This window comes from Pseudorca crassidens, chromosome 1 (genome assembly GCF_039906515.1).
Source record: "Pseudorca crassidens isolate mPseCra1 chromosome 1, mPseCra1.hap1, whole genome shotgun sequence".
NCBI lineage: Eukaryota > Metazoa > Chordata > Mammalia > Artiodactyla > Delphinidae > Pseudorca > Pseudorca crassidens.
Genome location: NC_090296.1, coordinates 172,145,952 through 172,171,858, shown reverse-complemented (window position 1 = coordinate 172,171,858; position 25,907 = coordinate 172,145,952). Strand labels below are relative to the sequence as shown.

General features: G+C 44.4%; 1 long non-coding RNA gene across 3 annotated transcripts; it reads right to left on the bottom strand.

The window, feature by feature from the left end:
* Nucleotides 1-822: 822 nt before the first annotated feature.
* LOC137203920 (uncharacterized) lies at nt 823-18,324 on the bottom strand. Of its 3 annotated transcripts, none has more exons than XR_010933379.1 (5): nt 18,200-18,324; nt 15,019-15,168; nt 13,612-14,012; nt 3,827-3,922; nt 823-3,266 (listed from the first exon to the last, which is right to left on the bottom strand). It is a non-coding gene; the product is annotated as an uncharacterized lncRNA (long non-coding RNA). The 3 variants fall into 3 exon arrangements; XR_010933384.1 differs by having other exon boundaries at nt 823-3,263; XR_010933375.1 differs by lacking the exons at nt 823-3,266; nt 3,827-3,922 and adding an exon at nt 12,125-12,519.
* Nucleotides 18,325-25,907: the final 7,583 nt, after the last annotated feature.

Here is a 25,907-nt window from a genome sequence, read left to right as displayed (position 1 = left end):
TGCACTTGGGATGCCAATTAGATAACCAGCGGAATTGAGGGTACCAAGGCGTGAGCGTTCAAGGGAAGGTCTGGGCTGTTGATAGAGGCTTGGAGGCTTTGGGAGAGGGGTGGGCAATCCTTAAAGCCATGGACTGGATGGCATCACCAAGAAAAGAGTCCCCAGGCCTGAGCCGGGGATGTCAGACGTGGGAAGGAACGAGGGTTATGAGGACGGTGCCCAGGGAACCAGGAGGAAAAACAGGAGGGCCTGCTTCCTGGACGACAGGAAAGGACGCATCTCCAGAAGGAAGACATGCCTGTCTGCACCCGATGCCAGTGAGGTCAGGTGAGGTGATAGGGAGCTGATCGCTGGACTGGGGACACAGGTGAAATGTGACCTCAGCTAGAGCTGCTGGGGAAGGCTGTCAGGGGCTTTCAAGTGGCAGGGGAGGAGTGGAAGGGGCAGTAGCGCCCATGGGACCTTGAAGAACAAAGACAGATAATGGTCAGCAAAAAAATTAGTTTGAAAAACTGAGAAAGGTGAACTAAAGTGTTATAAGAACTGGTCTCTTAGATTTGGTGATTATAACAGGACTCGTGATCTTTAAGTCAGTGATTTTATTAGAAGAGGGATAAATTGTGGTGGGATAAAGAATACCTGGGAAGAAGGAAAGCAGAAATTGACAGCTCAGTCTATTTCTAGAAGTTTAGTGTCTGAAGGAAAGGAAGATTAGGAGGTATCTCAACACCGATCTCAAAAACACCGTTGCTTTGTATGTTATCAGATGCTTATGTTTCCATATTTTAACAGCCCTGAAAACAGAACGCATCTTACAATTGATGGCAGTTCTCAATGTTTATTGGCAGCATTTTTTTCATTCTCTGCGGCTCATAATGTAATGGTACATTTTATGATCAGTATTGCTTAGAGTTCATAAAACATGGGCGTGTAACGAGTGACTAAACCAAGGAGAGGGAGCTGTAAGTGGATGTGAAGACGCAAGAGAAGGAAGTGGAAGAGATGGCCTTGAACAGCCTTGTCGTTCAGTAAATATTTGTAGAGTGAGTGAGTTAAGAACATTGATGGGGCGGTGAGAGTGAATTTTAATTATACTCTGTGTCCAGGGCTGGAAGGACAGAGGTGAGATGCGGGGGGCGCGGAGGTGAGATGCGTGGAGCGTGGAGGTGAGATGCGTGGGGCGTGGATGTGAGATGCGGGGGGCGTGGAGAAGAGGGCCAGGCTGATGAAAGCCCTGGACACAGGATGGAGTGGCCACCGTGCTCGGTGAGGGCGTGGAGGACATGGGGAGGACAGAGCGTCTCGTTAGCAAGGGGACTTCCTGGGGGAGAGCAGTTCCCCAGGCCCGGGTGTGTCGTTGAGTGCCTTCTGGAAGTGAGACAGAGGTTAGGGCGGGGAGGGTGCAGGCGATCCATCAGCCTGGATGTGGGTGTAGGGAGGGCGGTCCACAGGCGCAGCGGTGGGGCAGGGCAGGAACTGCTGGAGGAAAACCAAAGTCCTGGGGGTCTCGGAGGAGGAACCCCGAACATGGAAGGGCGAGCAGGAGGTGGTGAGCTTTGGGGATGGACAGGAAAGCACGTGTGGGGTGAGGCAGCCAAGGCAGGCGGGGAACCTGAGATCAAACCTCACCACAGCCCTGTGGAAGGATGTCCCCTCCCAGGCTGCAGTGAGAAAACAGAAGCTCAGGGAAGTCGGCACTGGAGACTTCTCTCTCCCAGGAAGTCCCCAAGTCCTGCAATAGTCACCGCAAGTCAGCTCTGCTGTGAAACAGGTCAGAGGAGGGTGTCCTCTCAGATGGTGGCAACTTCTCAAAGGGGCCTCGTATCCGGTCACGGTGCTCAGGCCACCACCTTCCCGGAGCTGCTGCCCCCAACCTGGAGACCCCTCAGGACGGGGCGGTGGGCTCTCTCTCCTCTACGTGCTCAGGGCTGCATGGATGGGGCTGGAGGGAGTGAAGGCAGACGCCCCCATCCCATCCTCCTCTGCCCGGACCCCTCCCTGCCCGACCCTCATTAGCTGGACCTCCCTCTGCAGGGCAGACACCCACTGTTAGCATCTCCCCTGAGAGCCCAAGGCCCCCAGGCAAGGGAACCAGAGTGAGGCCAGCATCCCAGAAGCAGGAAGCTGAATATTCAGGGGTCCTTGGTCTACTTAAAACACCGAGTGGCTTTAATACTGAACACAGGAAAGTGCTAGCAACGCCCCAGCATATGAGAATCTTCTGCGTTGTGGCCACTTCTGTCTCAGTGATGAAAAGATGGTACAAACCACTGTGGATGTGTCATCTCAGGAGCAGTGTGTAAGCTTCCTCACAATCCCAAGGTGTTCTCTCTCTCAGACTCAGTGTGCCCCGTGCGTCACCACTTGACTGTGGCATCTTCCTTGTTACCCCGTGGGTGTACTTCTGCCTCCTCAACCAACCCCTGAACTACCTGTTCTGAGTCTTTTCATTTGTCCTGGGTTCAGGGACCAGGAAAGAGAAACGGTCCAATAAAGTTCATGTAGACAGTAAACTGCAGAATTTGAACTTGAACCTGGATCCTTCTCAATCAGAAGCCCGTGGACTTTTGACCCAACGATATTGCCTCTGGTGAATCACGGTCCAGTATTTCTCAGCCAGGTTCCAGTTATATGAACACAGACCATCAAGCCATCAAAGGAATTAGGAAGAAAACCGTTCCTGTGTTCCTGCAAGCTGGAATACAGGATGCAACCACTGACGCCTCCAAAGGTCAAATTAGCAGGGTTGTTAAGTAGTAAAATGATCATCCTGTGCTCTTTCAGCTGAAAACTGTTCTTATTTATAGTTCACCAGAACCAGCCAAAGTCACTCTCACGTCTAATGTTTATCCAAGCGTCACACTCGAATGTAAGCACTTCAGTTAAAGATCTGCAAACGCAGGCTCTGTGTGCTTCTGTTTTCCTGCTTATAATTTCTACATGTTGTGAAATAAGTTAAGGCATATTCATACCTAACTAAAACTATGAACATGAGGCAGGTCCACTGTGATGCCCACGGTCCCCACGGTGCCCTCGGCCTCCTGCACACGGATCACGCGCCCTGCTCACAGGCTGCCACATTACACTCTCCCCCTGAATTTGCTAAACGTGCGTGGACGGCAGGGAGCAGATTCACCCTCAAGGAGGTAGAGGAGCTGGGCCCCCAGGAGACGGTGTGACCATGAACGGGGACAGGGCTGACGTGTCCCGTCTGGAGAGAAGATGTTCCATGAGCCCCTGGACGTCCGTCGCAGGACCGAAAGCTGCTGCCATGAGAGGAGAGGAGAGAGGGGAAGGAGGAAAGTTATCCTGTGAAGGTGTAACACACATCTAACATTTGTCATCATCTTACAGAGCGTGAGGGGCTCAAATCACCCAGTATCGGTGCCGGGAGAAAACCAGGTCATGAATTTCCAGGCTTTTATAGCCACACCCCCTGAGTCCTTCTCAAGTCAAAATAAAGCAATTTCCCCGTAGAAAATGGGCCATTACGGAAGGCAGAGGCTCTTGTTTATCCTTCACCGAGGACTTACCTAGGAGAGATGCTTCTGAGACAGAAAGAGATTCCCTTTCAAGTTTCTTCTCCCAAACTTAATAACTACACCCAGAAGCCTTGCAGACACTTTGGGACGGAGCATGACTGAAATCTAGGCAGCCAGTGGAGACAGACATGGAATACCCAAGAAGAATGACCCTCTTGTCCCCTTCAGACTCCTGTTCCATTAAAAGGAATATCTGAATATCGTATATCTACTTGTCTTTTAAAATAGGTTTTCAAATTAATATATGTATTACATATTTAAAAATTTTAAGGAAAAGGACTCACTTTTTCCTAACTCACAAGTAATGACTGCTCCCAGAGATGATAAGGGGATAAAAGAATTCACAGTCTGCAGTCTGCCTTCCAGTTTCAGCCAAATCCCTGGAGGACAAAGAAAATAGATAAAAACAGCTGATGGGCCCCCCAGCTACTGGCGCGTTTTATCATGTGTTGGCGGCTAACACATGCTCCAGACAGAAACAAACATTATTCCGTAGCTCTTAGCCACCAGTGTCCAGTGATCAGATGATAGACCTTTCAAGTAAAAGGTCTCTATTTAAAAATTCTTTACTCTTCATTCTTTTCTTTAAGTCTTACACACCCAGAATTATATGTACATATATGAAAGGCCCATTGAAAGTGTTTGGTTTGTACCAGGAACAGGTTCCTCAAACCTATGAACACTGTCCCTGCCTTCTGATAACTCACATGACAAGCCCTGGAGAAAGAGCCTCTGTGCTCCAGGCGGGGAAGCTGGTGGAGACCCTACAGATGCAGACCTGCCCTCCAGTTCTCAGGCCCTTGAGCTGCCTTCTGCCACCATCCCATCCTCCAAAATAACTTCCCAACCACAACATCTTCCTTTGCAAATCCCTCACAGTTTGCATTCCCTTAGTCAGTTGTTCTCAGATTTAATTTTCTCCCAACACGTGAGGGGAACAAGGCCACCCTCCTAGTGATCCTATGGGAGCCTCTCCCTTTGGGGTGTGGGAGGAGCCCCTTCTCCACCCCATTCATGTCCCTGCCGCAGTCAGAATCTTCCTGTCCTAGAAGGGAGCATCCCAGGTGCACACCTGATTTAAAATGCAAGTTTCACTATTATTCAGGGACCGGAGGCCAACAGATCAGGAGACAACTGCCCTTGAGAAGATATCCTGTCCCTCAGACTTCTCAAGATGAGGGGGCACGTGGGACCAGGTGGGGAAACAGCGGGGCCAGTTAGAAGAGAGAGGGAGGGGGTACTTGGGCAGGAGGCTTTATTACGGTTTTTGCAGGAGGCCGGCTGTGCAGACTTTGTAGGATTGTTCGGTTTAAGTAGCTCCAGCAGCTCTGGGGCACAGGGGCCGCCCCGGGTGCCTGGTACCCGCCCTGCGTGACCCAGGTAGGCGGACAGCAGCCATGAGTGTGAGCACCCCCTAGAGGAGGGGATTGGAGGGGGCTCCCAATTGGTTGGCTTGCATATGAAAGATACCCTCTGCTGGAAGGGGGATTTTTGCTACCTTTAGGAATTCACCGCCTCTTCTCAATACTCTGTAATGACTATATGGGAAAAGAATCTAAAAAAGAGTGGATATATGTATAACTGATACACTTTGCTGTGCAGCAGAAGCCAACACAGCATTGTAAATCAACTCTATGCCAATAAATTTTTTTTTTTTAAAAAAAGAAAGAATTCACCAACCTGGGAGGGGCAGTCTCTCCCAGGTCAACGTCCAAGATGTCAAAACGCCAGAAAATACAGAAAACACAAAAACATGTTTCACATAAGGATTCATGCCTCTGAGTCAACCATTCCCCCCACCCCAGCCCCAACCATGACCACAGGCAAGAAGAATCACTCTGCTTGGTGCTAGGGATTCAGAGAGAAATAAAGACACTTTAACATGCATTAAGCCAGAGGGCCTCAAATTTTATCGTGCGTATAAATCACTAAGCCATCTTGTTAAAAAGATTTCTGTTTTAGTAGGAGGGGTGGGGTCTGAGCATCTGCATTTCTAATCAGCCCCCAGGTTATGCCAGGGCTGCTGGTCCATGGCCCATACAAGTAGGAGGGCATTAAACTCGAATTATGTGTCCAATTTTTTTAGGCATGTTCACTTGTTAACTAAAGGCTGGGAATATTATTTAATGTGTAAAAAAGAGCTTTAGCCTAAGACTTGTTTGCACTAAAGCAATTACAGTTACGGCTTTTTTTCTGTACAAGCCACTTTCTATTCCCCGAGTAAAATGTGATCTCACCATAGGGCTCATCCAATGAGAACTAGCCCAGGGACCTTATTAATTCTCAAGACAAAAGGGCGCCAGTCAGCCACTTGGCGCTCAGGAGTTCCTAGGCTCTGGGACAGGGAGGAAGCAGGTCTGTGGGGCGGACAGATCTGAAGGCAGTTTTAGAGACTGCATTTGTTCTGGCATTAGAACCAGGAATATAATCGACCCTGGGGTGGACACAGCAAAAGTAGAAACTCCTGCGTATTTTGCAACCATCCCAATAACCCCAACCAGACGCGACCTAAGGTTGCCATGGATGCAAAGACAAAGGTAAATTTAGGGATACATTCACCAGGAAGGGCTCAAGGAAGAGAGGAAATGAGAATGGAAATGAGGTGGGGGGAGACAGTCACAACTAATGAATTAATGTAGATTTGGGGTGAGAATGAGTTAGCATTTGGACAATGACTAAATCTTTTGAAAAGGACAGACATGTATTCCCAACAGGAAAAATAAAACAAAGTAGACGAAGTGGCCCATGGAGCACGGAGTTCAGTTTAACGATAAGCGATCACCTCCAGCCCTTTCTCCTGGTCAAAGGAATGACCTTTTTCATATCCAGATAACAGATTTCAGGGTTCTGGGGATGAGAGGAACTTTCCTTGTAGGAAAACAGCACAGCTCAAAATCCTTTGAAAAATATACACATGATTTTTAAAACACTTCAGAAAAACAAAATTACAACAAAATCCTCAGTGACCAAAGAGAGACATTTCTCCTTTTGTCATTATAAGCAGAATGGCTATTTGCAGAGAAAGAGTCACATATCTTCCTCGAAATCTTCAGGAGCCTGTCTCTCCCTGGAAACACGTACCCAAAATCACAGTACGAACTTGTAGTTCAGGCCACGACACTCTCTCAGGTGAGAACAGAGCCCAGCCTGCAGCAGTGGCCGCCTGGGTGAGCCCGTCCTTCGGGACGCCCCCCTCCCCCTGTATCCGGCCCTTCCCTCCCGCCTCCGTCGTGTTGCCTCCTCCCTGGAAGGCTAGGGGGGCGTCTAGACTTGGCCATCTCGGTGCAGGCAGGGTTACTTTACGCATGCTCAGGGAGACTCTCCAGATGAATGTTCTGGAATGAACTCACTTGCCCTTCGACAGGGTAGGCTATCTGCCTGGATGCACTGTGAGTCACTGGTTGGTCTTGAAACTCGTGGTCCATGACCCAGCTGGTTTGTCCCATCATGGATGAGAGGGGGCAGCACCATTAGGGTGACATCCAGCTCCCCTGCTGGGCCTGTGTAAGACAGCGGCTGGAGTGTCTGTGTGAGCAGACCCCTGTGTGAACACACCATATGACTCCTTTATCAAATATTTGTATCCCCTCGCGCACAGCACATTCTTCTCTCTGCACAAAATGAACTCCTTCCACCACTAACCAAAATCATTCCCACCCATCATTCAAGACTCTGTTTAAATGTCCCTTCCTTAACGAGTGTACTCAGGACACTCAAATCAAAGGTGGACTTTTTGGTAAAGGATTTCATTGCACCCGTCCTGTCCTTCACAGAGTTTAACACACTTTTCAATAATATATCCTCGTGGGTATTTACTTGTCTAATACCTGTCCTCTGCTAGCCCATAAACTCCCTGAGGACGGGACCATATCTGTTTTTCTTGTCATATACCTAACACACATCACAGTGCTTAACACCTAGAAGGCAGGTTAACAAATACATGTTGGAAGAATTCGTGAGGAGGGAGTGAATGAGTAAATCAAGATGATTCCACACAGCCTAGAAAATACTGTCGTGATGATCGCTGTCATAGCTTTTATCATCACTATTCTGGGGTTCAGTTTTTATTAATAACTTACAAATGCTATTCTCTGAATCGGACAGCAAACAGCACCTCTTATTATTTATCTGTGACATTTCTCAACTGAAGGGATCAGTTCACCTGGTGTCAAGTTAATTTCTGGTTTGTACATGACAATTTTCTAGATAGATGCAGGACAGACACATTCTGTATTCCGTTAAGTTTCAGCTAAGAATACTTTCAATCTCTAGTCAGTTTGATATCCCCAGCTCTGCTGCATGCTAAGAACCATGTTTCAGATGAGGCTCAAAGTAAGTCACAAATACGCATCAGCTTCCAATTCTGTGCCAGCCTGCACTGCAGCCTTGGGCCTGGGTAGGATGAGCCTTTACATCACCCCAGAGCCCCTGCATCCCATCCCACCGCCCCTCTCTCCCCTACCTCCCCCACCCACAGTCTGTCCTTTCTGCCGTCATTCCTACATAACACAAAGCAAAATTGTGGCACCGGGAGAGAAGATACAATGGTTGTACAGCAGAAGTGAACAGAAATACGAAACAATGCAAGCGAGAGAGACCCCACTCGCTGGCACCCAGAGACTAGTCCAGAATCTCGAGGGTTGGTCAGCTCTTCAGACGGGGATGAAGATGGCAACCAGAATGTTCATTTCCCCTCTTCCCAAATCACCAGGTCTCCGCTCACTTGGGGGTGGTCGGAAGAGTGAAATCTCGGCCAGGTGATCTAGGGCAGCTTTAGAGCACTTTAAAACCAGGGCCACAGGACTAATGCTGGCCGTCAACAAGCAGGCTGTTGGCTGCTTCTGGGGGATGTCTCACTTCACGACCTCCCCTTCTCGTCCAAGGGCATTCTTTGCTGTTGGCCTGGCTCTAAAACTGTGGTTCTCAAACTTGGCTGCCCTTCAGAATCACCTGAAGAAATTTGGAATTTCCAGAAGGAAAAATCCAAGAAGAATCCCAGACCCATTAAGTCAGGGTCCCCTTGGTGCCCGAGATGAATAGATGCAACCATGGCTGAAACCTACTGGAAAGTGTCCCATCAGACTCAGGATGCAAGAGGCAACCAGAACCACCTATAATGCTACTTTTAAAAGCATTTTATCTAAGGGAAAATAAAGCATACATTCAATTCCACTCTTTTCCTCTTAGAATAAATTTTGCTTTATTGGAGCAAATGTAGCATCAACTGTTTCACTCTACACAGAAATTTTCAGTTTTCCTGTTCAGCTTTACAGCACCACTATTCTACAGCTATAATTTTATATGATGCCTTGCTGGCATTTGCAGAGTAAAACATTATACGTAGTTTCTAGTGCCAAAAGGTATAGAAAGTTTTGTAAAACTCTGGAAGGGGAGAGAGCAATAGGTTTCTCTTAAGGTCATAAAATTTTTATTTGATTTTTTTCCCTCCTTTATACTGGTTGCTGTTACTTTAAAAGTCTTCTGGCATTTAACTGGCAATAAACAGGGCAAAACAAACTGTTCCTTCCTTCAGATTGTGCAATTTTTATTGCTCTGGTTTAGAGCCACCAAATATGTCTTTTCGAAAAATGCTTGTTTAACCACCTTCTGTTTGTAAAGCAGTAAGGCTATTAGCTGACAAACCTGGGGGGTGAAGTAATATTTCTGTGTGCCTCAAGGTTTTCAAAGATACTTAGAAACAATCTGAAGTTAAGTGACATTGATGATGCTACTTCCTTAGCCAGACAATTGCATGTAACTGAATCAAAGATGGCTGAGCTCCTTTTGAACCCACTTGTCGCGCCCAGACGTTTAAAGCAAACGGAAAAGTCAGCACCATCACTGCTGTAACCGAAGGAATCAGTGTGGAATTACCTGTTTACACGATCATTTAGAAGCCAGTGACCAGAGTAAATGTTTCCACACTAAATCAGGGAACATACTTAGGATCCCATGGGCAGCGCTGACAGGGAGGATGAGTTTTATTTTAGCTGACATTATGCCATGCTTCAGGTTTTCACATCTTTTCGGTACATCTCCACATAGGCCTAAAAATCTTCACAGTAACAAGTCAGGACCAAGGGGTGAGTTGCCTTCCAGAATATTCTTCAGGCAGGGAAAAAAAAAGTAGGATTTCAGAGCAGTAACTTTTTAAACATTTAAAGACAAAATTGGAAGAATTTGGAGGATTCTTATTCTTCTCTGGACACATACATTTTTTTGCAATACCTTTCGCCTCCAAGGCAAATAGAGCAATAAGCTCTACCGTCAAATAGCTCTTTGTTTATTTGTTTTTCATCATTGCCTTCGCTGTTTATTTATTTATTTTTTGTAGTCATGGCCACAACCTGAAATGAAAAGGTTACTATTTCCTACTTGGAAATAGCTTCCAGATACCCGCCCCCGCTCCAGTTACCCTTCCTCCAGAGTTTCCTATCTCCTGTCTATTATTACACAATGCAGTTAGAATTGTTTTTCTCCAATATTGCTTTATCATGTTGCCACCTTCATCAAGAACACTGTAATAATAACAATAATAGTATTTAATTTTATAGCACATTTCCTTCCCACTAGATACTTTGCTAAGTACATTATCCATGCTGTTTATTTAGTACCATGTTAGGAAGCTTTTATTATTTTATTGTACCATTTTACCATTAATAATCATAGGCAGCTAAAGTAACAGCCAAATATCACATTATCTAGAAAGTAGAACCCAGCTCTCCTGTCTTAAAAACCTCCTAATATAATGTTAAAAGCTGTCAGTTTCTCCCTGTAGCTTTGACAATGTTGCCTCTTACTTTTTTATTAGGTGCACCTAAGCTTAGTTATATTTTCCTTGGGAAATTGAAACATTTATGTTGTATAATGACTCTCTTTACCTTTAGTAATGGTTTCGGACTTCAAGTTTCTTCTGCTTGATAAAATAGTATTACATCAGCTTTCTTTTATTAAGTATCTGTCTTTTGCGTGTGTGTGTGTGTGTGTGTTTGTGTGTGTGTGTGTGTGGACTTATAGTAAATACAAAAAAATAGTATACACACATATATGCACTATATATGTATATACATATATATACATATATGTCTGTGTATATATAGACAGAGAGACATATTTAGAAGTTTATATATACATGCATCAGTTTACAAGATGAAAAATTTTCAATGCCCAAAGTTTCTAAATTCTCATCACTTGGATGTGTCTCTGGTAAATAGCAATTAGCTAGGTGTTTCTAAATGCAGTTAAAATACGTACACTTTAACCAGAATGTTTGATCCATTTGCATTGACTATTGCAATCTTCAGGCATTGACATTGCCTCCTCAGCTGTGCAATTCACAGTTAAGATTGAATTAAACTGATTTTTTTTTATTTTAGCTCTTTATTTATCATTTCTCAACATTCTATTTTTTCTCCTTAATGTGCTAGTCTATTTTTAAGGGTCCTTATTATTCACTTACACCTTCTATATTTAACTATATTAAATATATATGTAATTTTTATTTATACACATATAATTCCGTAGATTTAGATTAGATTAGTTTAGATTTGCCATAGTGTCTGGTGATTCAAATCTTTCAATTGAGTGTGAAGCAAATACAAATCTGAGGCTCTTTCCCACAGGACACACCAAGTTTTCAAATGGCCAATCTCTGGGCAAGTGTCCATAGGGCCTTGTTAGGTCCCAGTAATGTCATGAACATCTGAGGATGAGAAGGGGCATCTGGTGGGATCCCCAGGTGGCCTCTTCCCTCCGGTAGTCTGTTGATCCTTGCTGGGCGCCCTGCACAGACTTGCCACCTGCTGTGTCCGTGTGCAATCCTCTCCACGGTTTCTGGACAGCTTCCCTCCTGAGCACGTCCAGCTCATGTTGCCCCTGTTTTAACTCTGCGTTTGGGGGTCATCTTGTGCTCTTCTCATGAAGGGTTCACCTTGATGAGTTGGCAGGAGGTAGACCTCACTTTTAATCCCAGCTCCCTCATTAGGTAACCACACGTCCTGCATTTCCAGCCTCACCGTAAATGGGGGTGTAGCTGTGGGCCTTCTGATTCCGGGGAGGAAGATGAGATCATATTTGTGTGCATCTGTGTGTGTTTGTGTGTGTACACGTGCGTGGAGTGTTTCTTTCAAGAGTGGGGGAAAGCTCATGAAGAGCAGGAAGCACTTTTTTTCCTGCATCTGTCAATGTTTTCCGTGTCCTTGGAGATAGAGTAAATATCTGTTTCTCACCGTAAATACGCTGGTGTGGAGCTCCTGTGGAGCTGATCCATGCTTCCATCTCGGCATGGCCTAGGGGACCCAGGGACCACAGAGCCCTCATCCCAGCCTCCCCTGCCTCCTCTGATATGTGTGGCCTTACACCTGCTCAGTGCCCACTGTTGTAAGGGTAACACCTCTTCTTTTCAATATGTTCACAGGTATATTTGGAAAGACACTTTCTGTGAGCATGTTTCCAACAGAGCAGAAAAACAGAGAAATCAGTCAATCATTCCTCGTAAGCAAAGACTGTTCAGTTTGAAGGTATCTTTAATAACCAGACAATTAACTGTGACGCATGCTTAACTGCCAATAGGAGAGAAAAAAAAAAAAGCAAACAACCCAGCAACCCCTGTTTCATTTGCGTTTGTTTTTGACAGTTTCTGAATAAAGAGGTTAAGTTCTGTCCAATACTCATGAAGGTTAGAGAATACATTTTTGCTTCTTTTAAAATATATATATATATATATATATTTATCCGTAGTTATCATCCCATTTTTTTGATTACAAAGGATAATTTGTCGTTAGACCAGATGGCCAGATCAAATCCCGGCTGCAGGGGTCACTAGTTTGATGAACTTGGCAAATTGCTCCACTTCGCTTTGCTTCATTTATAGGTGGGTTCACAGTGATGCCCACCTCAGGAGGTTTCATGAAAATTCAATTGGAAAAATGTCCATAAAACTTTCTCTGGAGGCAGGCATTTAGGAACCGCAGCCACACTAGTGGCAACAAAAAATAAATCTTTGGTTAAAAATATTAACTTGTTTTTTTAAAAAGCTATAAACACGTGAAACCACGGGTAATTCCACAGTGGGGAACAGTTCCTGTCTAACTGCACCCCTGGCTTCTCACCATCCCCACACCTCCCTCTCTGGTCCCCTTTGTGTGTGGTTTTGCTACAGAAATGGGACTGACTACCTGAGACCTATTGCTTCCTTTCATCAAGCAGCGCTGTGCTCTGTATGTTGCTATATGTCTATAAATACAGATCTGGATTAGCTGGTCATTTATGGGCGCCTGATAGCTTACTGCATACAGGTAACAGGATTTATCTGACTAGTCTCCTACTGACAGCCCTTAATGGCTTTTATTTCCTTTTTGTCTTTTCTGTAATGACCATCCCTACTTTTCAGTTTTTGTGGACTTGACCTCTTATAGGACGAATTCCAGGAAGCTGAACTGAGCAATCAAAGGGTCCACCTGGCTAAGGTTTTGTGTCTGGGCTGCCGAATTCCCCTCCAAAATCTATTGTGACAATTTACATCTCCACAAACAACTCATGAGGGCATCTACTTCCCTAAAGATTTTCAACCTTTGCCGATTTATTAGCCAAAAATTATCTTTTCATTGCAATAATTCATTTAGTTTTTATTGCTAGTATAAGAGGGTCCAGTGAGGTTACATTCATAGAATTGTATCATCAGATGCTGTAGAAAGTGGGAGACAGCAAACTACCGTGACATACTAAGTGGACTCCACGTTCCCTGATCACAAGTAGCATTTCTGCAAGAGGCAAGCCCTGAGAAGTCTCCTTGGACCCAGGATTCAAAGGGAAGACAATACACTTATGGTGGAAGAGGCCATGGGTGGGGCGGTGAGTGGATTGTGACACGGGGAGGGCTGGTGCCCGCAGAGGGTATGGGCGAAGCTGGAACAGCCTTCGGGGCAGCCGCCAGAGTCCCCCTTTAACGTCGAGCAATGATTGTGAACCATGAGGGCTACACACCTGAGGGCAGTGGTCCAGCGCCCAGACCAGGAAAGGAACTCCCACCCCACAAACAAATCCATCAACAGAGCACAACCTGACTCACCCGTCAACGCCGTTCTCCTTCTCTTTGCCTCATGTTTGGAAGCAGGACGGATGCCCTTTGGACCATGTAAGCCCCAGGATCTCTGGATAATTGAAAGGATGTCTCAAGAGGGTGGCAATCCTGTGCCATAGACTCTGTGCATGAGGGCATGTCGACATTGTCGTCAATTTGCTGGGAAAGAAAGAAAAACCAAGCTGGTAAAACATAACTAGTGTCATTGAAAGAAAATTTCACATGATTACTGGCCTTGTGGAATTCTTGCTTTGAGAATGTCCTATTTATAGCCTCCATCCATTTCTCCTGGGCTGTTTCTCTGGTTCTTGAGACGGGAAAAAGCTGTTTATACATTGCTGATGTTAACTGTTGTCGTGAATATTGGAAACATCGGTGAAGGGAAAGAACTAGAAGGAGGGAAATGGAAATGCAAAGTGAAGCAACTTCTGGTTTTTAAGACTTTTTTGTTTACTTCCATTCTCACCAATACATTTTTAAATCAATTAAACGATAAAAACATGATAACATGTTTAGAAATCTTTTAAAGCATTAATAGATCTCTAAGGGAGCCTAGTAACCCCCAACTTATTTTGGGTTTAGAAGCTCCAGAACGTAAGCTGGAAGTTGATGGGACGGACTGGGCGAGAAGACTCAGTTGTTCCACAGGAGACCCAGCAAATGAAGGGCTTCTGAGCAAGGAGAATGCCTGCGGTCAGATTATTCTTTTTTTATTGAAATATAGCTGATGTACCATATCATATAAGTTTCAGGTGTACAACATAGTGATTCACAATTTTTAAAGACTGTACTCCATGTATAGTAACTATCCAATATTGGCTGCATTACCTGTGCCGTACAAAATATCCTTGTAGTTTATTTATTTTATACATAGTAGTTTGTACCTCTTACTCCCCCACCCCTATGTTGCCCCTCCCCCTTCCCTCTCCCCACTGGTAACCACTAGTTTTTTCTCTATATCTGTGAGTCTACTTCTGTTTTGTTATATTCACTAGTTTGTTGTACTTTTTAGATTCCACATGTAAGTGATACCATACAGTATTTGTCTCTCTCTGTCTGACGTATTTCACTGAGCATAATGCCCTCCAAGTCCATCCATGTTGCTGCAAATGGCAAAAATTCATTCTTTTTTATGGCCGAGTAATATTCCATTGTATATATACACCACATCTTCTTTATCTATTCGTCTGTTGATAAACCCTTAGGTTGCTTCCATTTCTTGGCTATTGTTGAACATTCTAGCAATCTGACCCATACTCATAGTTGGAATTGAGACAGCAAGGACTGTATCATTCAGAAAACAAGTTTACCTATTTTTGACAAAAAGTAAACCTTGAAACCATATTTCAAAGAAGAGTCAAAAGTCTGATTTCAAATGGCAGCATGAATACTTACTGATCAGAAGCCTTGAGCACCCTTGAGTCTCTTGCAGGGCCGAGCAAACATGCACTGAACACAAGCTTTGTGCCAGGAGGTAATGAGGGCACCAGTATTTTTAAAGATGTGAATGAAACAAATGATCTCCTTCAAGAAGCAGCCAGGGCTCTGTAAAGGGATGCAGATGTATAAACAGAAAAGTGTAATTCAGCATCAGATAGAAGCGTGTAATGACAAAGACAGTTCAGCAGAGTGGTTAAGATCAGAGGCGCTGAAGAATAACCAGGTTCCAGTTATTAGCTGTGTGACTTTGGGCAAGTTGCTTAAGTTCTCTGTGCTTCACTGCTTCATCTGTAAAATGGAGATAATAATAGACCCTACCTCCCAGGTCTGACTGAGGATGAAATTAGTTGATACATAGGAGTAAGCAGAACAGAACCTGGAATAGAATGAGTGCTCGGGAATTGTTAGCGGTTTTATGTTCATAAACAGCTGCCAACCTCAGCTTCCTCATCTGTGACATGAGAATTATGATCACAGCCCACCTTCAAAGGATGACCATGACCAGGTGGGAATACGCAAAGGCTCGAAGCGTCGTCAAGACTGTTCAAAGGCAAAGTGTTACTTGAATAATAAAGTTCCCCACCAAGGATCGTCACCACAGAAAAACAAGGTGTGAGTTTGTGAGTTACGTCACGAGGGCCACCTGCCTTAACTTTTCACAGTGTTGCACTTTGTGCTTTTACAAGTGTTCATTGGTGATGAGGCCAAAATTGCCGTGTGATGACCGACCCGCACTGCTTCCCATGTCACAGGTTTTGTTAAACAGAAGCAAGTAACAAATACAAATACAGCGCACACACGACTCACAACAAAACCCTTTCACCTTCCTAAAGATATGGGATCCCGGGAACACACGTGCCTCTGCCTGGCAGCCGATGAACCATGTGTGTCCAGCATCTAAGGATTAGGACCACGGTAATGGATTTTCCCCATCACAGATTCAGGCCCAGAACAAAGTCCTCACCACCAAATGGAGGATTAGCATGGACGGAGTGGCAGAACTAAACCTGCTGACTTCGTCAACTGCCTCCATCATTTGCCGGACTCACGAGCCAGCTCAGCTGATTGGGCAGGGAAGTCCCATCTAGTGCCTAAAATCTACCCACCCTGACGAACGACCCCTGAGAACACTTGATCAAATTAAAGGATACAGCCCATCTTTCCTCATTCACAGGCCTCCCCTTCCAGGCCCCCTTTCTCTGTCTTTCCTATTCTGAATCACCTGGGAAAACCTCTGAGGATGCACTTCCAGCTTGAATGCATGGGCTGTTCACTTCTAAAGCCACCCTCATGCTTTTCAGTAAAACTTTAAAAAATAACAGACGATAGATGAGGGCATAGTGAACACACAGCTCTTACCTGGCCCCATCAAAGATGCTCTGACCCTGTGAAAACAGGATTTTAGTTAATGTTGCTCTGTTGATACCACTTCGAATGGTACTAATCACTAGAAAACAAAGTAAGATTTCTGTCACGTTAAATATCATTGTTCTAATCATTAGATCCTGGCATCTGAAAATAAAAGAAGAGAGAATATTTTTTCCTCTTTGCTGTGAATGGCAAGCCACGAGCTGTCCCTCTGATTGACTAACAGCTGTTTAATAAATCACATGATGGGTTAAAGCTCATCTTTCCACCTAACTTGGTAGCTCATCTCTATCCCTAAATGCCCTGCTATCATGATGCCATATCCTATTACTGGCATAGCCACGAAAATCCTAAACAAGTCTGTATAACTGATGTTTCTTTTTTTCTCTCCCAGTTATTGTATTTGGAAGGTTTCAGGTTACTAAGAATATCAGGCAAAGAATGATTAGGTATCATTTCTAAGTGTCACACCAAATGCTTAAGGAATACCTCTTTTTTGTTGGTTTGGTCATTTGTTTTCCATATCTATAGTGATACTGAAGAAACGAAATACCGTGGTGTCTGTCTTCCAAGAGCTTCTCATTGAATGAGCATAGTGGGATCAACATTCTGGAACAATTGGAGCAGGGGAGACAATGCAGGGCTGTGTGATGGTGGGTTTCGGGATGAAGAACATCCCTAAGAGCTGGCGTGATCAGGGAGAGCTTCCTGGGGAGGTGTTCCCACCGGCCAGACACCCCCTGGATGAGAAGAGGAGATGGACAGTGAACTGCTGACAGGATGACCATGGGCAAAGTCAGGTGAGTGCCAGGGTTCATCCCTGGAGGACCCCGAGAGGCAGGTGAAGCTGGGAATCTGGTGCATCGTGATACACGGGGTGATTGAAAATGTTTGAGCCAGGAGACAGATGAAAGTAACTTCTTTTTAATAAATTTATTTATTCATTTTGGCTCTGCTGGGTATTCATTGCTGGGTGCAGGCTTTCTCTAGTTGCAGTGAGCGGGGGCCACTCTTAGTTGCGGTACGCGGGCTTCTCACTGCAGTGGCTTCTCTTGTGGAGCACGGGCTCTAGGTACACAGGCTTCAGTAGTTGTGGCACGCGGGCTCAGTAGTTGTGGCTCACGGGCTCCAGAGCACAGGCCCAGTAATTGTGGCACGTGGGCTTAGTTGCTCTGCCGCATGTGGGATCTTCCTGGTCCAGGGCTCGAACCCGTGTCCCCTGCCCTGGCAGGTGGATTCTTAACCACTGTGCCACCAGGGAAGTCCCTAAAGTAACTTTTAAGGAAGATTAATCTGGATGTAGTGAACAGAATGGGGGGAACTGGGGAGAATCTGTTTTGGCCATTTATCTGCAAGGCTGAGGCAATGATTCTGGAATGACAGTCACAACCTCTACTAAAAAGGCATCTAGAAAAAAATTGAGGGAAAATAACAGGACTTGGTGATCTGAGTAATAGTAAAGATATCTTTGGGGGCTTGGAATATATGGTTCTCGGTGTTTTCCAGAGAACCAATGAATTTGAGTTGGCTTTGGCCACTGCACTTAAAGACTAAAGGAAGCAGAGGCCTTAGAAGGAGGCCCTGCACAGACTTCCTAAAGGACTAACACAGTTCCTTTATGGAAAGCTCCTTACCCACATCCCCGCTATTCCATGTTTAAATAAAATATACTTCCTTATCATTCTGTGAGCTTCAACCACACTACAGATGCCGCTGGAATAACCCCCCTTTCTCTGCATGCTCGTTCCCAGAGCTGCCGACCCCATACCTCTTGTCAGGCCAGAATGACCAATGGCCTGGATGTGGACATAGCACCAGTCTCTCCATCACAACGCCTTCAACGCCCTCGGTCAGCACGTCTCTCACGGGTTGGGTTATAACGCTTAACAAAGCAGACCCGGTATTATTCTGACGGAGCACAGAATCCAAAATAGCCCTTTATAGCAAAACACATTTAAAAGCACATTTAAAAGGTTTCTTTTCAAAATATTCTCCCAACTACTGAAAACAACTTTTTTTAAATTACTTTTTATAGTGCAGCATAGTACTTATAACCTTGTTCACTCATGTATATAAAATGCCATTCTAATGAAAACAATAATAAATCAATCTTTGTTTGTGGTTGGAGGCCTTTTAAATTTGGCAAAGTTTGGGGCCTTAAATGTATTCACCTGGCTGAGTCATGCTCAGGATGGCAGAGTTTCTAGAAAGAACACGTTACTGCCTCTGATGGTTGAATCCTGGAAACAGGCAGTTACGCCCAAAAACCAAACGCTGGAATATTGTCTTAGGGCCTTTTAAGGGATGAAAAGACAGTAAATAGAGTACATGATACCAAATATAAATTATCCACTGCGGCACCTCCCTTAATGAAAATGGAGGAATGAAAACAAAGGTAGAGACCAGGGCCAAAAAAATGAAGTAGTTTTACTTGTAATTCTTGTTCTCTGGCTATTCTCATTTGGTAAATTTAAATGCTGGAGGCTTCTAATCTGTCAGCTCTCCCTATAAATTCTCCATTTGGTGAACTCTTACATAAGTGTTTGCATGAATCAGTCCAAATATCTTAGGGACTCTACAGACCTATTTATTTCTTTTTAAATTAGTAAGAAATACTATTTTTAAAAACCAAATACTATTTCTTAAAAACCAAAGGCTTCACATTTTAAGATCAAGAAGGGAAAGAAGGCTTCCCTGGTGGCACAGTGGTTGAGAGTCCGCCTGCCGATGCAGGGGACATGGGTTCGTGCCCCGGTCCAGGAAGATCCCACATGCCACGGAGCAGCTGGGCCCATGAGCCATGGCCACAAAGCCTGTGCTCCGCAATGGGAGAGGCCACAACAGTGAGAGGCCTGCTTACCACAAAAAAAAAAAAAAAAAAAAAGAAGGGAAAGAAATGTTTACGGCGCAAAGAATCCTAGATATTTCTCGAGCACTGATACACTCTCAATCATTGTATTTCTATCAGCATAAATATTTCAAGAATTTATTTACGAAGTAGAAGTAAATCAACATGACCTTGTTAACAGACACTAATTTGTTGTGATGTCCAGAAAATGCTGACAAGGTGCTAGAGCCGTTGGTGTTTCCTCCTGATGAATGAAGGGGACAGAAATAGAGTTTCTTGGTAGTAGGTGGCGTGTCCCAACACATACAATCACTGCCTTCCATTGCAAAAGGGGAAGTGCCGATTCACATTGCTCCAGAGAAATAAGATGTACAGAGGGCTTTTGGGGGGAGGAGGTGGGAGTGGAGTAATGGGAAGAGGGGTCCATAGAATCAACATGGATGACAAGACCGGAGTGACTAATACTTAGTGTGTCTTGGGTTACAGCTCCCAACAAGCTGATTGCCATTAACAATCAACAGCTTGCACCAGAGATGCTGCTCCTGTTTCACTCGAAGCTCTTTCTTATCACATGGTTGATGTTCTTTATTGCTTGTTTTAACAACTCATCATACAGAATCTACTGCATGCAAGGCACTGTGATAGACTCTGGAATTGTAGCCACGAGCTAAAAAGACAAAAATATCTGTCCCTGCAATCTGCTATTAGCACATTGAAGCTATGCCGCTTTATGAAATGAGATATTATAATCAGACTTCCTACATCTTTAGGTTAAAATTAAGATTTGAGTTATGTTTTGACCTCATAAGAAGCCCTAAATGACAATAGAGTGAACAGAATGTATATTTCTCACTCAAGGAGTAGTATATGTAGCTTAACTAGTAATGATCAGCCATCATTCCATCCCCTGGGCAAGTTCTGTTTTCTCCAGTCCTGTTTAGGACCCCTAGGAGAGAAGTTCTTTCTATTCCTCTGGAAGTAGTATGGGATGCAAACACAACTCTTGGGAATTTTGCAGCCATTTCATCACCATGAGGGAAAACAACACGACAAAGATGAGCCATGGGGTTGGTTAAGCAAACCCCAGAGAAACACAAAGAATTAGAGCCAGGGTCCTACTCAATCCATACTATAGGAATAATGTCCAATTCCTACAGTTAATTGATTGTATATTTTCTTTTAATAGATGATGGTCAGTACCAAATTACTGACCACATAGAAAAGAGTAATTTGATCGTTTCATTTTTATCTGTCCATATTACAGTATGCTGAAACTTGTGTCACTTGCAACTATTTAAACCTATATGTCGGTTTAATAAGGATTGTGAGGTTGCAGTTTGCAAAATAACAGGGTATAACAGTGAAAAACACATGAAGATAATTGATCAATAAAGCATCATGAAACATCCTTTCCAAAGCAAAATTATCTGAAAATTGACTTTTTTTTAGTTATTTGAATAGCTTTGTCATTTTTCTCAAAATACTGATCAATGAAAAGTATCTTTTATGTTTCTATGATGAAGTATGTATTGTTGAATTAAGTAATAATTGCATCATAATTTCCAATGATTTTCTTTCTTGACGCTATACCTCTAGTGAAGTTTATTTTGTTTGGATTTTAAAAATCCTCTCAGGGTAAATGTTTAATATTTTTTTAAAATAATGTGATTTATACACGTTTTAACAGAAACATATACCTTTTTAATAGAAACACACATATGCACACGTACTTAGAGATTTTAACTTTTAGGACATTAGAATTTATTAGGACTTCTTATTGTCTTAAATAGTTTCAGTAAACATACAAAAGAAAATGAATTAAATTACAGTAGGTGGTGAAACTTTATAGTATATAGTCCGTAGACGTAACCATCTGGATGCAGGTGGAGAGGAGCAGAATATAGCTTTAACTGGTATGTTCTGGTCTGAACAGATGTTTCTGAACCCACATGGAGGATATGGATCTCTGAAAATAACAAACCAGTTCCAGGGGCAACATTAAAATTATCAGCAACAAATGACTATTCACTAAAACTAATAAAAGCATCAAGACCGAAAGTCAGAAGCGTTTTATAAGGGGAGTGGGTCATAATACACCCTTTAGAACATGTGATATGTGCCCGATAAATGTGTATAAATGCAGCCACACTCACAATCATGTTAAGAAAAAATGTCCAAATCCTGGAAGCGAGGCAAAAGGATGGTTATTTGTGTGTGTGTTTATGTGTTATGTATGTGTTTTTGTATGCATTCCGTTCTGGTCATGCCCGTGAATGGGTAAATGATCCCGCCATTTAAATGTCATCGTCCTGCTGTTTAACCTGCACTGACCAACTCCCTCCCTCTTCAAGTGTGACTACCATCCAACATCTTGTCTGTAAGTGTTACCCCCAATTATGTAAAAGCAAAAATCAGAGAGGAATCCATAAGATGGGGAAAAAAGAAAGGGAAGAAAAATGATCACAAGTAAAGATTTACATTTGTTTTATGTGTGTTTTGTTGGGGCTTGCTCCCTACAGGAATGAAGTAAATGAAATAAAGGAAGCACAAATTCCCCTCTGGAGTGGTGGCCCCCAGGCTGAGGCCGGAAAGGGGTGGGTGTGGCTGCTGAAAGGGGAGGAGTCTGGGAGGGCAGATTAGAAAACCCCGTGTAAGAAAAGCCTGGGAATCTGGAGAAAAGGAAATGCAAGTTCAACATTTTTGAGTTAAAGGGGTTTTAGAGCCTAATTAAGTTGACTGGCTTCACTCATACAGAGGCTCACAAATTTTAAATGATTTCTCCAAGGTTAAGGAGTTCAGGCTTCTTGCTGCTCTGTTAGGTTCACACTTCCTGAGCTCTCTGAGTTCCTGTAGGAGTAGAAGGGAGTTGGCTGGGAAGATGCAGATGAAGCTCTGAAGGAGGTTGATAGCATACTGGAAAGAATATTGGCCGTATGGTTTAAAAGGCATCATTTTCTAAAAGAACTGACAATTCATTGAAGGCACACTTGGAGGGAAAGGAGTGTTCAGTGGAAAAGTGGGGAGCCGTGCTGATGACATTGGAGCCCAACCCAAGACTCTCTTGTGTGTGTGTGTGTGTGTGTGTGTGTGTTTCCCCGTGACTCATGTTCATAGAACAGGGCCCAGCATTGATGTGGAGAAGGACAGGGACAGGGCGGGGACAAGAGGCCAGGGGGTGGGGAGGGGCCAGCTTGGGAAAGTGGGCTTTGTGCTTCCTACTCTCACCAGTGCCCACAGCCTTCTCCCTGCACTGGTCCAGGCCAGGCCTCACGCTGCTCCACAGGGCACTTCCTAGAGCTCTGCATGTCCCGCCCCTGGGGGCGGGTCTTTAGGGGAAAATGTCCCCAAGTCCTTGGGACAGTGACAGCAGGAGTCCACAGAAGGGCAACAGAACACGCCACCCCAAAACATGACTAGGCATTCAGCACCTGCCATCCCCAAATGTACCACTTTGATGTACTGATTACATTGATCTGAAGGTACTTGAAAGGCAGGGGGAGTTTCCCACAAACGCCCTCACCTGCCTGAACACAGAGCCTCCACAGGAACTCGGAGTCACAGGTCCCCTCCCGGGAGCTTCACCACGAGGAAGACTGACTCTTGTCCCAGGAGAGGAGCCTAGAAGTGGACCCCACCCCAGACAGACCCTGTCACCAACTGCCACCCTCCCATCCGTCCTCTAAGGGCCACTCATCTTCCCTGGAAACCATGTTCTCTCCCCGGAGAGGCCTGCACCCCCTCTCCTCCCCCTGTCAGGACGGTATTTAAGCCTGAATTCTGAGCCACCCCAAGAGTCCCTCACTTTCTGGGGCATCTCCCACGTGGACACGAGGTGGACACGTGAATACAGCTCTGTGCGTGTTTCTCTGGATAATCTGTATCTCATTACAAGGGTCACAGCCAAGAACTCAGGGACCTACACCAGGTACCACTAGGAACAGAGCTGGCCTGGCCCTTACATTCAGGACCACTTGCCTCCCTGATGGGGGGAGGGGGTGGTGGTCATCGCCCTCCACCTTCCCCCAGGTCCCCACAGCATGTCCATCCCGTGTCCCATGTACCCCCCCAAACTCCACCCCACTCCTTCATTCCTTACCTGGTGTGAGTCACGTGCAAATAGAGAGGGCTGAGTAACACACCCCCAACTGCTCACTCCTGGCCTAATACTATTCCTGCTAATACGAGTAATATTACTCTATTTCAAGACAGACACAGAAACACTAAATCTGTTTATGAAAATGTGTAATTTGACAGCCTCCATCCCTGTGGGCTGTATCGCATGACGTGAAAATCTCTATTATGACACGCATAAAAGGCTCGAGAGAGTTGTATTCCCGTGCCGTTGTGCCTTCGTCCCTCAGCAGGTGCCTTTGGGCCCTGACTGTTGTCCACCTGCCTCACCTGCATTTGTAGCAGAACCTCTTCTCATCGTGATTTTAGTGTTTCATGGATGTGAAACCCTTCTCCGCAACAGATCAGTAAGATTCCCTGAACATGTTTGGCTCAGGTTCCTGGAAGTTTAGGAATGGGATTCCCTGATCCCGAGCCCCCAGTTCAAACCCAGGAACCAGTGAGCATAGAGACACCCTCTGCATCCTCATCTAATTAATTTCACCAGTTTCTGGTAGGGAGTCAACTGCAGCACAATTCTGGCAATAGCTGGATTTTAGCAATTTGCCTGAAGTCTTCAAGGTGGGGGGGTGGCAGGGAATGTGGCAGTGTTTCGCCCTCATTGGGCAGTAATTCCCCAAACACGAATAATACCTCCAACTTGATTCTCTGCGCTCCTCTCTGGACTCACTGTGCAGCCGTCTAGATGGGGGTGGTGTCAGACTTCACCACGTGTAACCCTCCAGGAACGAAGGTGATTGGGACAAAATAGTGATTTTGCTCGGACTATACAAGGAAATACAGAAAACAGGTATTTCTCTTCATGTAGAAGAGAAAGGAAGCCAAAGAAGTTATATATTAACTTCTGATATATTCATATCTGACATAATAAATTGTGGATGCTTTAATTAATGTGGGGTAAAGTATATCAGACTATATAAAACAACAAGGTAAGAAGTCACCGTTGGAAATATATGACTGAATGTCTTAAACTTTTCTGAAGAGATTATCAATTGACATAAGAAAAGTCTGTCCTTACCTGCCCACAAAACTGGAATTCAGTATAAATGGTGTCCTTTCTAAAGCAACTAAGAATAATTTACTTTCAATGATTCTGATATTCTTGTTTGTTCTCTATTTGAGAATGCTGTCCCCAATGGTTACTAGCATTAAATTAGAGTTTTCCCTCAAATTAGGAAGTCTGTGTTGTTAACTTCCAATAGATAAGTGAAATTAAACAGTTAAATTGCAAAGTTTATTGCTTATTTTTTGTTAATTCCCCTTACCTGCTGACAACAATTATGATTTAGGCTTAGAAGCACATAGCAAGTAACTGACATAAACTGAATAACAATACAGCTCGGTTCTTGGAATTAAACTTTGAAAAGGAATCTCCTCATACCTAGTATCATTTGCTTGACAATAAAGAGAGGAACTGGACTACATAAAGAGAGTAACTGGACTACATAAAAAATAAGTTTACGGCTTTGAGTAATACATTGCTTCTTACCAGATTAAAGTGAACTTAAAGTTATGAAAAAATTAGTTCCAAGCTTTTAAATTTTCCCTTTAAGAAGGAATCTCTCTACTGCACCACTGCATGTACAGAATGAAGGAATCAACTAAAATATATAAGGTTTCCAGCGTGCTGAGATACAACTTCACATCATATTTCATTGTCTGGCCAAATATTTGTAGAGCAGATCAGAGTACAGACGTGGGGATACAACTTTAAATAAATAACTGGTTATCTAAAACTCTGAGGCCTGCAAAATTAAGCTTGGGCTTTGCTAGAAATAGGCAGCAGCTCTCCTACAAGAATCTGGATGTCGGTCTGTTCTGGGGCCATAAATCCCATGAGCCTGACGCACTGGGTGCAGCTTTCTCCAACAACATTCTTGCCCTTGTTACTCACGCCAGACACTGTTCTCTGCTTTCGACCGTCAGAGAGCAGCAAATATGGCTGATGGACAAGAGAGGCCCCTCCCCCGTGTTTATCAACCTCAGTAAGTTATGTGTGACGTTCTCAGTTCCTACGGGTCCTTTTACGGTTATTACGGATGTTCGAGGTTCCAAAGGTTGAAGGGCTTCAGAACACGCCACCCCGTATGCCTCTTTGGCATACCGATCATTTTGACCTGGAGGTTCTGTAGAATCAGCAGATGCAGGAAGGGCTCTCTGACTCCCATGTTCTACCCAAAAGCAGGTCCTCAAATTTCCCAGGAGAAGGGGGCCCTCCCTGGGCCAGGAAGATCAGAACATTCTTAGCGATGCCAGAATGGACCTGTACAGATAACCTACTAAAATAGCCCTAATCTTCCATTCCTTCCCACCCATATCTCCTCATCCCTGCCCCACAATTTATTGCCCCCATCCCAAGCCCCTTTGCCTTGTCACATCCCTACAAGTTCTCATTCTTTGTGTAAAAGACATTTAAGCTTTGGGGCCTAACGGCTTCTTCAGATCTTCATTTTCCTTCTGAAGACTCCACTGTGTACATAAAAATATTCAATACAAG